The following is a 12626-nucleotide window of genomic DNA, read 5'->3' on the forward strand; positions in this document are numbered from 1 at the left end:
ATGTTGAACACATGTAAAGGGTTCAGGAGAAAGTGATTTCATGACTTTGGCTTGGGTGAACATGCTTAGTCTGGTAGTAGGCAACTTAAAACTAGGCATACTAGCTGTAGGAACCGCAGGATAAGCGTAATTGCCTCTAAGTGATGGCACCTCAAATTAAAGGTCTATGCTCACCTACAAAAAAGCCAAGCAGACCAGATAACAGGATCATATGTGCAGTTCAGCATACATTGCAACATTAATCCAACAGCAAAGCAAGCTAAAAACTGTCCTCCCTCTGAGTCCTAGTTTCCTGACCTCTGTTCCCAACCACTCCACCCGCTCAGCTATGCCTTTGCAACCGCCTTGGCGTAGCACTGCGACCTTCATCACTGAAATACCTGAGACAAACTGTAGGGTTTTACTGAGGCAGCACAGTGTTGCCATCACCTTGAGGAGGCAGCAAAATCTGCACTAGCATAGGGCTGCGTAGCCAGGGTAGGAGAGGGTGCAAATGTGTTAGGCTGGTCTCACCGTTGGAGAAAACAATTTTTAAAGTAGTCCCTGAGGCAATAAAGTGCTGGAAAGCTTGTTCTAAAAAAAATCTCACAGTCCTAAAATATAGCCACATTGCATTCAAAGGCCTTGCAAAACATTGGTAGATAGCCAGAATCACAGATTCTGATGATCCAATTATTTTGTTTTAGTGTACAAAGATACTGAAATGCCTGAAGGTGATACAGTCAGATATTGTTGCTACTCCAGCACTTTTTTGGTTACAGAGAGTACAGAAAATAGACAGACAGACATGCAGATTTACAAATCTATAAGTAAGCCTGGGAGAATTTTGATTTGCTTGGGGATTTTAATTTGCTCTTGGACTTCTGTTTTATTTTCCTCAGTGATCTAGCCCTACTTCTGTTAATAATTTAGACATAAGCCAAGGCTGAATACAGTGTTTTAACAAAAATTAATGCAATAAACCTAACATGGGGTTAATTTTCCCTAACATTTGCTTTAAGGCATTACATCCCCATTTGGAGCTAGTTATTGAGACTCTTACATAGGAAAGGAAACCATATGCAGGAGATGATTCATCCCATCCCAAGAAACATCTGGGAGAGATAGAATTAATCTTCTGTGGAGATGCCTCTGTGCTTTCACTGATAATGGAAAGAGACTAGACAAATAACTTTGACTGAGATGCCGAGCATATAAATGGCGTAAGCCCAGAAAGATAAATCCTACCAGTTGTACTTTCCCATTGTCTTCTTTTGTCATATAATATTTTCATTGTGTCCCTTTTCAGGAAGAATTCTTTAAATCAAAGGACTGAGACTCCTTAATGATGGATGCCTATAATTACAGCTGTACAAGTACGCACACAGCGCTCATTAAGCACCCCGAGCCCTTTCCAGAGCACACTCCAGTTCTGAACCAAGAGGAAGTTTATTTGGCTCTAGAGGCAAATAGAGGGAAGAGGGAAGAGAACTTCAGGGGATAGACTGTGACAGATACTGACAATATGCATTTTAATTCAAATAGATTGCTGTTACGCAGAATTATAGTTCTAAAAAGTATTACTAATGGAGATCAGAATTTAAAGCAAGCTCCTAATGTGCTTGCTTGCTTAGTGTGCAGGTTGTTGTCACATATAACTTCTCTCTGTTCTTTATAGAATCACGGATCTGTTGCTCCATAGCCAGTCTTTTTGTCTGCTTTTTGAAACATTTATGTTATTTTTTGGTTTGATATCAATGTCCTTTTCAATTTATTGAAAAAAAATCTGAAAAAAAGGGCATCTTCCTGAAAACACAATAGAGCTTGTAATCATCGTATATTTTGCTTTAAGAAAACACTCCCAATAAATGGAAACAGAAAGAACAAATATTCTTCTTTTTTTTTTTGGGGGGGGGTGGAATTTTTGTGAAAAATGTGGTGATAGTTCTGTTTAACCAAGCTTTAAGGCCTATAATTGATAAAAAACAGGAAATAGATTATGAGATGATATCAGCATTACTAAAGCAACTAAAACGTCATGAAGTATACACCCTTCCACAAGCCCTTTGTGGTGGTATAAGGGAAAAAAAAAAGAAATTTGAGTTACCATGATTATTATCATCTAAATTGGGTATTGGATATGGAAAAACCGGCTATGCACATTCCATTCTAAGGAAAAGGGGGAAATTCATTCTGTTGCTGTCAGCAGAGCACCTGCTAGATAATAGGAACTCTACTGCCCTCTTCAAGATAACGAGCACCACGCGAGAGAGGAACTCCATACATTTAGAAAAAATATGAAGTATGGTGATTTCTTCAAAAACATGAAAAAATAACACTTCTAGGATGTGCACACCAGAGACCTCACCTCTGTTACAATACATCACTTCCTCTTTCAGAATAAGATTACCATTTTCTTTGTTTTCTTCATAGTACAGTGACAACATTTGTTCCTCTTTGATGTCAATCAAATGAAACTCACTTCAGATTCCATTAGAAAATCAATACTGTTAGTGAATTGAATCAGAAGAGGTCATAATTTCAGTATGTTTTCTACCCAGTGAATACATCACTGCCATTTTTTTTTCTCTCCAGCAGATGTGGGAAATGAAAATTAAAAAGCAGAGCTACACTGACATGCTGGTAGACTGAGCTCATGTTCTAACATGCTGCTGATAGCTCCTGGCTCTTCCATTGCTATCAGGTTTCATTCGGTGCAGACTAGAGATAGGACCAGGCTCACAGTGTTACACAAGTACAGACAGGGAGTGACTCCTAATTTATATTTTCCTAGGACATTTATAGACTGACCATCATGGTCACAGCAAAGCACTCACTTGACAGCAGAATTTTAAAGTGTTTAACGAATCATATGAATCAATATAGCGATCTTCAGCAGTAATATTTTTTTCTGTGTGTAGATTTCTTATTTCTCGCAGGTTTCTGGTAGGTACAATGTGGCTTACATTTCTAATGACTTATTTTGGAAAGAGGGCTACTGAATGCATTGAGTTGCCAATATTATCCATGCTGAAATTATTTCCAAGATGTCATTGATTCTCATCTGTTATGCTTAATTGGAAGTTTTGAAGTAATAGTCTCTCCCACAGTACCTATTAAGAAAACAGTTATTTGCATGATAAAGGACAATATGCAATTAAATTTGACTAGTTTAAAGAATTACTGTAGTTTTAATGTAAATTCAAAGCACTCTCACTGCATTGCCTAAAATTGTAGAAGTTCAGCAAAATTTATTTGCACGAGCATTTCATTAATTCTGTTCCTAGAGGCAAATTCTGCTCTCAGCCACTTAGTTACAATTGCCCATCTTTAGACGAAAGCAGATACTTTTTAATTTGTACAGAGCCAATCCTTTCCTACATTGGAAATTGGTTCTAATTTCACAGCAATCCAGTACAACCTTGAGTAGACACTGCAGGGACCAGTGTTCCCACAGGAGAATTTCTGTCAGTTAGAAGCTGCACCTGGGGCCATACCGCAGTCTAGACAAGACTTTAGCAGCCTATCTGCTAACAGGGAATATAGAGACTCTTTCTTGTGATTTAACCTCAAATTCCCACAAAGCCTCTTATCCCTGTACTCTGCCCTTGTCCTGCTTGAAATCTCTGTCACGAATTAAACTATCCTCCCACTTTTCAACCTGAACTGGAATGTCTGTCCCACTTTGTTACCACCATGTGGATTTTACTGGTGCTATTCCAATCTACGATCTACTTTAGCTTTTTTGCTCTCTGTAGATACGGACTTCAGCTCCTCTCCCACAGGCTCCATTCTATGCCTCCCTCTGTGTCAGTGGTTTCTTGAGTCCTAGTAAGCAACAATTTCTCTTCCCAGTTTCTCCCTTTCCCATTAACCAAGCAAAAAGAAAGCATAAAAGCTGCAAAGAGAGGCAAAAAACCCCACAACAACAACAACAAAAAAACCCCAAAAAACCAATGATAGGCAGAATTGCTCAGTGCCTGAAAAAAAGGAGAAGCTGTAAGGAAAGCTTGATCCATGAGAAGTTAAGAGAAAAGAGGTCCTTTTGCATACCTGAGTTCTACTAACAGGAACATCAGGTGGGTAAAGGTATCATTATTTGGACAATTGCAGCCAGCTTCACAGAGAACATGCCAGACTCAACTGGTATTCATAAACATCCTATCATTGAAATCCCATTTCTGTGTATTCTTATGTGTTAAGAATGGTCACTCCTGGTTCTGCTAGTACTGGGATTCAATTACTCTGAGCATCTTCAGTGCCTACAATGAAGGAATGAGGAAGGTATGAGATAATGTGGTTATATGTATGAGATTCACTTAATAATTTAGTGGATTTGCTAATTGATCTCATTATTCAATTAATGCTGGGAGGGTTGTGAAATATGGTTTAATTTCCTTGCTCCCTGGAGCCAAATTGATAGGAATGTTTTGTGTTGCAAGGAACATCAATATTTAGAGACTTGTATATTTACAACATATCTGAAAAGTCTTACCCTTGACCCTTCTTTTGCTCTATTGTTTGATCTTTCTTGTCCTTCCAAGCATGGACAGAATGATTGATGTTTGGTCTGCAGAGATTAAAAATAAAATACATATCACACATATCACATTCAAGTCTCACTCTGGAAGTTAAATATTATATTGGCTGCTAAGGTGTCCTTCAATAAAAGAATAAAATTCAGTTCTTACACTTGCATAAAACCAAAAAGTCCATGACAAATATGCATTAGTTTTGTTGTCTATCCTTTCTGTTCCTAGCTCTTTCTGTTTTAACTAGTACCTGTGTGCAGGCACATAGCAGTTTCAGTAGTTTCCTTTCTCTTGTCCTTGTGGTCTGTACACAATATACGTTTTAGACTTTCTTGAGTGCTCAGCTGTTAAATCTCATTGCCGACTTGATGAACAGATCATAAAATAATATTATCTGCACTAAAAGTCAGAATATATGAAGCGTGTTATTAGTAGGTTTGACTAATGAGGATAAATTACGGGAATACTTTTATAAATTCTAGATGAGGGGAAGGTAGTTAAGATGTGACACTGATTGCTATATTACTATTATTATTATTATTATTGTTTCCATCCACTCCTATTTACACCTAGGAAAAATCTCCCAGAGCCACGTATCTGAATACATGGACATATGTGATATCTCAAAAGCCATTGTCCCACATGACGGGAATCACCTCCTGCAACTGGATGAGCAAATAGTTAAAATTTAATTGTTCTCCTTTTCACCTGCAACCTCAGGGAGTGACAACCACATTACTGAGGTATCTGAATGAAAGGCGCTTGGTGCCAAACAGGGGGAAAAATTCTCTGCAAAAACATGAGGAAAACAAATACGAGCCAAAGCTATGATTCTTTTGTAAGTGAGAAGAGATAATAGTTGCAGACTTTGTAAAGAGATGAGAAATAGAAGAGAGTCTTTGGAAATATAGTGGAAAAATGGCTTGTATAAGAATCTGTTCTGTGAATGTCAGTGAAAAGAAATGCATATGCATAAAAAAATGTATTTATTGAAATCTAGCACAGCCTGAATGGCAGTTAGAATAGGGCCTAGAAAGTCTCTATTTTAAACACAAGTAGATATGAATATATGGGTCAATTTGAATGACCTTATACTTATTCCAGGCAAGAATATATATGGGAAATTACTATGACTATAAGAAAACTCTCACCATATGGTAAATGCAAGGTAATTTGAAGACCATATCAGACAGCTGACCTTGCACATTGAACTAGTAAATACACAAATGACTTTCTATCACAATCCTTTGTCCCAGATGTTTGTAAAACATCTAAAAAGCCCACATTTAGACAGGGGAATGACTGTTCAGTCGGTTGAGAACTATTTTAGTATGAGCAAGATCTTCATAATAAATCATTTTTTAATTTTGAGGCACTGCTAAATTGTTTAATATCTCCTATAAATTTCAATAGAGCTGTTGCAACCAAGTACACAATCTTGCTACAGACTTGATAATTCTGTTTTAAAGATTAGCACGTAACATTATCACTCTGTTTGAGTGAATGTGATAAAAGTACATGGTTCTAGAGCAGAGTAGAAAGAAAGTGTCACTGGAGAGTCAAAAATTCTTCTTATAACTATAGACTAGCTTGGATTGGCAGGGATCTCTGGAGATCATACTGTGGAGTCTCAGAGTCAGAGCATGCTGCTTGGGAATTTGTCCGGTGGGGTTTATAATATCTCCATGGATGGGGATTCCACTGCCTTGCTGAGAAACCTGTTCCCATGCTTAATCACTGTTACTATGCACATTTTTCTGTCTTATTATTTGCCTTGCTAAAAGATTTTACTATTGCCTTGCCTCTCATCCTACTCCTGTGCCACTCTGAGAAGTATCTATCTTCTCTTTTCACTCTGTTAAATCATTGTTATATAGCAGAAGACTGTTTTCTTTAATATTTCTTTAATCTTCTCCAGGCTGGCAAACTCAGCAACCTTAGTCCCTCTTTGCATGCTACATGATTTAGTCCCGTGTCATTTCTAGCAGCCCTCCAGTGCATCCCTCCAGCTTAGCAGTCTTTCTTGCACAGGGAAGCCCATGATTGGACAAAGTGCTCCAGACGTGATCTCACAAGGGCCAGCCAGAAGGGAAAATCACTTACCTCAACATCCTGGCTAAGCTCTTGCCAACACGGCCCATCATGCACCTGGCCTTCTTTGCCACAAGGTCACACTGCTGATTCAACAGTTCAGTTGGTTCTCTCCAAGTCCTTTTCTGCAAAGCTGTTTCCTGAACAGTGAGCCCTAACCTGTGCTCTTTGCATGGAGTTCACACTTGCTTTTGTTGAACTTCATGCAGTTTCTGTCAGTCCATTTCTTCAGCCTCCAAGTCTCTTTGAATAGCAGCTCTACTTTCTGGCATATTAGCTATTCCTTCTAAGGGTGGTATCATCATCAACGAATATGCTGAGGGTGCACTCCATTCCATTTCTTAGATCATTAAAAAAGACATTAAGTAACACTGGCTCCATTATTGATCCTTGAATAATGCCTCCATTAAACAGCTCCCGGTTGGATTTTGAGTGACTGAAGACAAACTTTTGAACTCAATGCTCCAAGCCAATTCTCCACCCACCTTAACATTTACCTAGTCCATCTTCCCAGTTTGGCCATATGAATACTGTGTGAGATGGTGTCAAAGATGTTGCTGAAATCTTGTTTCATTATAGTTCTTTGTCTGGACATCTGGTCTCTTTCTACACGTCAACATATATATAATCTACATATGAGTCTCAAGGACTGATAATAGACTGAGCTAGCTTGGAGCTAGCTCGTTCACGAACTGATGGTGGTACAATGGACAGGACAGAGCTTGGAGCAGACTCATTCCTCAGTAGCCTCCAAGGATATGCGGTATGGTTTGCAGCCAACTGCAGGATGTTGGTACCCATGTTAGTTGATATTTAATGAAGAAGGTGCTTCTCTTGGGTCTCAGTGTGAGGTATACAACCTCTTTTCTGGTTGCTTAGTAGAAAATGTAAAGATTTACACATTTGTCCTCTTTATTTCCCTTGCTGTTTAATTACAGAATGAGACAATAGAAAGAGAATGACAGAAGTCAGGATTTAAGCAGAAGAAGCGGGAAGGCATTGCTGCACCGCCTCCTATCAGGAACTGAGCATCCTTAACTTCCACCATTCCCAAAGAGGCTCAAGCTCGTGAAAATCTCAAAGCTGGTGCTTTACACCTTCCTGGTCTTAGATGCTTTCCCTGTCTCCTTTCATCAGGTCACATATTTATAACAATGGATTTCCTAATTAATGTTGACAGCTAAATTTAGAATAGTTAATTAGTGGAGGCACCAGCCTCACAGCCTGGGCACAGGTTCAAGGTTTGGAGGACGCTGGTGTAGTTTGATTACGGTTTTCTCATCAGGCAATAATGCCTGCTACTGTGAGCAGAAATATGAGAGAGAAATTGATTGTGAGGTGTGCTGTGCACTCTGAGAGAGAAGGTGAATAAAGTCAACGGGGTCAATAATCTCCCCATAAGTAGCCATCAGGTGACAGATTCTTGGAGTAGCCCAAAATTTTCTTGGTAGACAGTGGGATTTAGGGTGGTCAGTGCTTCTGAAAATCAGGACGCTTCAGTTATTTTTAAAAAATCTTATTTTTATTTACTTTCTCAACAGAAACAAGACTCACTTGAGCAGCCATATTACATGATTAGCTATATAATTTAGCTGCATTATATGTACAGCAATATATTTTTTTCTATTAACCAGCTCAACATTAAGGAAATGAATTCCTCAAGGGGAATAAATTAAAATAAAAACAACTCATGAAAAAAAAAACTTTAAAAAGCAGATGGTACCACATATAAAAAGCCATCCATTTTTATGCATCTGTGTAAAAAGCCTGAGATATTCCCATCCTTAACATAAATTCTACCCATCATCCCTACCAGGATGAAACAACTTTCTAATGGCTGCATCTCAGGACCCATATTCTGGTATTCTACTCTCCAGTCCAAACCATTGCACATTACACTTGCCTCCGAAAAGTGGCTAGGAAGAATTTTGCATACTCATATACAACCTTGAGCCTCCAGTGAACTCCTGTCCCTCTTTAATTTGAATGTAAGCTTTTAACTTCATGATTTTGCTTATTTTCTGCCCCTCTGCCACTGGATGGTCTTCCATATGCTTGACATATTTGGAAACCAAGGGTCCCACTTGAGAGAGAGGAGCATTATCTCAACACCCCTGACATAGAGGAGGAGCAACCCTGGGTACAGTTTACCAGTGCATCTTTGAAAAGTCTTTACCTTTACACTTTCAATTCATTTTTTTTCAAAAGTCATCTACCATAGTGTGGACATTAATTTGGATTCCCTGTTTCTGCGTCTGGGATTTTAATCACAGATCAAACCAAGATAATTTTTCAGGGAAGTACGATGGATTAACACAGACACATATATGGCCAAAACTAGGTTTGTTTCCCCTCCAGCTTAGAATTATTGTGTCAGACTCAGTTCCAGCATGCTCAGAACCATTCCAGTGTTCCAAAATCACATGCTGGTACATCAAAACCAAGTGTTGCTATACATTGCCAACTACCCAGCACAAAATTAGCACCACTAAACTATATCATAATGTGATTTTAAAAGCACTTAAAATTGAAATCTCCAGTAAATGCTCAAGAAAAAGCTGCTCGTGGATTCAGATTTAGCAGTTAATGACAACTTGTTCCTGGGGGCAGAGCTTGTTGAAGAAAATGGACTGCTGCATTTAAGAATAAAATTAACAGTATGCAAAATAAAATATGCACATACATTCTGCAAAAGTAGAGAGTTTCTGAGTGCGAACTTCAAAATCTTCCCAGGGAAAAAAATATTTTAAATAACTGGATGCCATAGGGGTTGCACTAACCCTTCTCTATTATGAGTCAGTAACAACTTTATAACTTTAGAAAGGCAGTATGGCTCAATGAGTTTTGTGAACACCATTAGCTCAAAACCGATGAAAAGAAAAGTTTCTTCTACTGTTTTCATCTTCTTTTCTGTGGAAGTTTGACAGGACTTTGTATATAGTCAGCTTTGTTTGACCCTTGTAATATAAGATATTACTGCTATTATTGTGACCCTGAAATTCTGTGGTAGGTAGGGGTCTTTCATCCCTGCAGTCACAGACACACAGAATGCGGACAATACTTTCAATGAAAAACTTTAAAGGAAAGGAAAACCTCTCCTGCGTCATCAAACTTTTTTTTTGCTTCCCAAAGTAATAATATTACTGACTTAATTATATGGTTATCAAGTTCTACTGCACACTGGTCTTATTCCTGATCTTGAGAGGAGATGCATTTCTGTATATATAATATAAACTTGGATCATATTAAAAATGGCAAGGGAATAATCAGATACTCAGCTAATTTTAGCAGAAGGAAGAACTGAGGAGTACCTAAGCAGAGATGCACCATGAAAAACTGGAAATATTTGAAATGGAAGTTGCCTATATGCATTCAATAGTTCATATGACTGCACACTGCAGTAATTATGTAGTGTGCCAAATCTTCAGTTTTGAATCAACTGAACTCCCACAGAACTCCCACCAATAACTAGACATTTTCCCATGGCAATTTGCCCTTCATCATGTAATATGTATGCACGCAGGAGTATGTTTTCATATGCCTAGTTATGTTTGACCTTTTGAAAACTAGTCCTTAAACAATTTGCCCCAAGGATGCAGAATGAATCAGTGAATCGTGTAAATCATAATTTACTGTCACTTCCAGTTTGATCACTTCAGCTTTTCCATATGCAATACCCTTGTCATAGTACAATAACAGCAACCTAAAATTATGCCAGATTAGTGTACACCTATTTTTATTTTCTGTCATGTGTCATACATCTGTGGGGTTTTAACTTCTTATTCTCTAACACTTAAAACAGAAAATTTACTTCTCTTTCTATAATGCCCTCTTATCATTCCCCTCAGTATAATGTCACAAGGAATTATTCTTCAGCTTCGTGTACAATTTCATTTCCTTTTTGATTGACATTGTGTTGTATTGTGTTTGTCAGAAATTTCCACATTTACATTTTTATACCTACATGTATTTTCAGAGTAAGAAAAAAAAAAAAAAAAGTTATTAATGCAGCTAATTGAGTGGAGAGATATTTATGTCCTGCACTCCATCTTGCTGTGTGTGACAATTATACCTCCCTAACCTCAAAAAAACAAAATAACAAAACCCCTTTGAACTAGGCTTTCTTCTTGGCAGCCACATGGAGATTTAGATTTGTCCCACTTGCTGTTTTTTTTCCCATGGGTGAATGAAGGAGAATCTGGTGTAAATGGTACCCTGCCTGGATAGGTTTAGTAATCTGCCCTTGCATCCTTATGTCGGGGTTTTTTATCAGAGTTAATTTGAAAAAATCAAAACATAATGAGTTAAGATTTCCAGATGTAGTAGAGTGTTTCTTATTCAACACAAACAGATGGGTTTTGTATCACTAGAAAACTCAGACAAAACTAGAGAGTTCAAACTCAGATGCTGTATTTCTCCCAAGAAAGTCATTTGATTGCCTTTACCTGTGAGTGAAAGCCTTGAAGAGTGAAAGATATTTCTTCTGAGGGACACTGACAACCATTCTTTTTCCAGCTCAGTTCTAGAGTTTCACATGATTTTAGCTGTCACAATGAAGGGGCTGAGCTTGAATTATCATTGGCAGGATACAATGTGTCATTTATTCTACAGTTTTTATTGAACAAAAATGCAAAATAGTTTTAAAAGGTCTGAAAGGTATTCTGTTTAAGAATCTGTATTAATAAATTAATAAATGTTCTCACTGATGCACGCAATTACTATCTAGTGTAAATGGCTTCTGTGGCTAAAGACCGTATTTGGTAAAGAGTTTTCACCTGCTCCACGCATAGAAGTAGTAAGGGTCAAATCTTAACCCCACTGAAATAGGTGAAAAGATCCAAATGCCTTTAGATTATTTTTAAGGTGTCTCTGCATCTTTTATTTGTTAAAACAGCTGAAAATTTCATTTTCCCAGTGTCCATAGGCTTATTTTTAGCCTGTAATGAGCAGTGGTATACAGTGATCACAAAAGGCTTTTTCTCTAATGGTACTTAGGTGCTGCACGGTTGGTTAGGACAGTGACCCTTCAGGTGTGTTGACATTTGCCATAGTTAAGATCTCAGGCTCCTGGTACAGAACAAGACAGTGTTATATGTTTATGTGCTCACAACATGACGTAAACTATTTACAGAACAGGCAGTAAAAGTGTGAGGGGTGTCTACGAGTGGCTTACGCCCTACATCTCTCAAGTGTTTATCAAGGTAGAGATGACTTTTTTTCCCTCACTTGGGAGAAGAGAGCCCTCAATTGGGCTCCACAGGCCGCAGAGATGATGAGAGGGTACGTGGCGTCATGACAGAGCCCAGCACATAAATTGTGAGTTTGATACCTAGCTCTTTAAGGCTGCCTTTTTAGCAGAAGTCATTGCTCCCATGAAGAGATGCTTGAGTCAGGAAACTGCAGTGAAAACATAGCCAACTTCCCACAGGCAGCAGTAAGAGGGTCACGAATCAACTATGTGGGTGTTTTAAGGATCTGCATTTTTGACTAAAGGCACCTCACCTGGCAGGAGAGCAACTAAGACTTTGGTGGCGCCTTAACGTCTAAGGCAAAGTGTTTCTTTTAGTGCCTGATTCTGTCTAGGAGGGAAGGAGTGATTCTGACCAAAGCAGTTATGAGAGTTTCGTAGTAAACTGCCAGACTCTCTTAGTGCGTTGTCCTTAAGGTTACTATCTGTATGCACTCAATCATAACCCAAAGGTTACTACTGTTATTCACGTTTTACAACTGGCAAAAGAAAGCCCCTAACTTTACCATTCTTCCTTTAGAACAGTGATCTTCTAAGTGAAATTTTGAAAATACAAGCATAGAAGAAAAGCACTGAAATGTTAAGGACACGAAGAAGCCTTTTCTAGAAACAGTTTTTCCAGCTGAAGCATGATGAATGCACTTGTGATATTTGTATGCTAATGTTGAATGAAAGTTTTCGAGTCAAAAAAGAAATCTGACGACTGTTTTTAACCCTGAAAAATGGAAGACAAGGATAATAATGCCTACAACTGCATCATAAAAGTATAAGGTAAT

Source organism: Tinamus guttatus, unplaced genomic scaffold, assembly GCF_059628265.1.
Source record: "Tinamus guttatus ecotype Peru unplaced genomic scaffold, ASM5962826v1 Tinamus_guttatus_pri_ptg000509l, whole genome shotgun sequence".
In the NCBI taxonomy this organism is placed as follows: Eukaryota; Metazoa; Chordata; class Aves; order Tinamiformes; family Tinamidae; genus Tinamus; species Tinamus guttatus.